The 1,680-nt window shown below is 40.2% G+C and overlaps 1 non-coding gene across 1 annotated transcript; it reads left to right on the forward strand.

The window, feature by feature from the left end:
• The first annotated feature begins 1,351 nt into the window (after nt 1–1,351).
• LOC127747212 (small nucleolar RNA R71) lies at nt 1,352–1,459 on the forward strand. The gene has a single exon (XR_008009015.1). It is a non-coding gene; the product is annotated as a small nucleolar RNA R71 (small nucleolar RNA).
• The last annotated feature ends 221 nt before the right edge of the window (nt 1,460–1,680 follow it).

Below are 1,680 nucleotides of genomic sequence, written 5' to 3' on the forward strand. Positions count from 1 at the left end.
TAGGGATGTAAAGGCCTTCAACCTTCAGTAAAACATCCTCTACAAGTCCATAAGCCTGTTTTATGGATTTGTTTGCCATCTCTAGTGAGATTCTTGCAGCTTGTACCTCAAAGATTTCCAGTTTCTCCATTATAGGGAGTGGCATGAGGTTTATGCTTGACTCTAGGTCACACAGAGCCTTCTCAAAGGTCATGGTGCCTATCGTACAGGGTATTAAGAATTTTCCAGGATCTAGTTTCATCTGAGGTAATGTTTTCCTAATCAAGTCATTCAGTTCATTGGTGAGCAAGGGGGGTTCATCCTCCTAAGTCTCATTACCAAATAACTTGGCATTCAGCTTCATGATTGCTCCAAGGTACTTAGCAACTTGCTCTTCAATAATATCTTCATCCTCTTCAGAGGAAGAATACTCATCAGAGCTCATGAATGGCAGAAGTAGGTTCAATGGAATCTCTATGGTCTCTGTATGAGCCTCAAGTTCCCTTGGTTCCTCAAAGGGGAACTTCTTTTCGTTCAGAAGACATCCCATGAAGTTTTTCTCACTGTGAATCATGTCCTCCTCACTCTTTCTAGGTTCGGCCATGGTGGTCGTGTGGATGGCCTTGCACTCTCTTTTTGGATTCTCTTCAGTATTACTTGGTAGAGTGCTAGGAGGAGTTTCAGTAACTCTTTTACTCAGATGACCCACTTGTGCCTCCAGATTTCTGATAGAGAACTGTGCCTCATTAATAAAACTAAGAGTGGTCTTGGATAGCTCAAAGACTATGGTTGCTAAGCTAGAAAGACTCTGCTTAGAATTCTCTGTCTGTTGTTGAGAAGATGATGGAAAAAGCTTGCTATTGCTAAACCTATTTCTCCCACCATTATTATTACTGAAGCCTTGTTGAGGCTTCTGTTGGTCCTTCCATGAGAGATTCAGATGATTTCTCCATGAAGGATTGTAGGTGTTTTCATAGGGTTCTCCCATGTAATTCACCTATTCCATTGCAGGGTTCTCAAGATCATAAGCTTCTTCTTCAGAAGACGCTTCTTTAGTACTGCAGGATGTAGCTTGTAATCCAGTCAGACTCTGAGAAATTATATTGACTTGATGAGTCAATAATTTGTTCTATACCAACATGGCATTCAGAGTATCAATCTCAGGAACTACTTTCTTCTAGGTTGTCCCATTGCTCACAGGATTTCTTTTAGAGGTGTACATGAACTGGTTATTTGCAACTATTTGAATGAGTTCCTGGGCTTCTGCAGGTATTTTCTTCAGATGAATAGATCCACCTGCAGAATGGTCTAATGACATCTTGGATAACTCAGACAGACCATCATAGAAGATACCTATGATGCTACATTCTGAAAGCATGTCAGAAGGACACCTTCTGATCAATTGCTTGTATCTTTCCCAAGCTTCATAGAGGGATTCACCTTCCTTCTGTTTGAAGGTTTGAGCTTTCACTCCAAGCTTACTCATCTTTTGAGGTGGAAAGAATTTAGTGATGCATGAAAACTTATCTCTTAACAAATTTCCCTTGGGCAAGTATACCGAATAATTGTCAAGTAAAAACTCACAATAGAGTGAGGTCGAATCCCACAAGGATTGATTGGTCAAGCAACTTTAGTTGGAAGAGTAATACTAGTTGAGCTAAATAGAATGTAGTTTGAGAATTGCAGAAATTAAATGGCGGA

The sequence above is a fragment of the Arachis duranensis genome, chromosome 4, assembly GCF_000817695.3.
Source record: "Arachis duranensis cultivar V14167 chromosome 4, aradu.V14167.gnm2.J7QH, whole genome shotgun sequence".
Lineage (NCBI taxonomy): Eukaryota > Viridiplantae > Streptophyta > Magnoliopsida > Fabales > Fabaceae > Arachis > Arachis duranensis.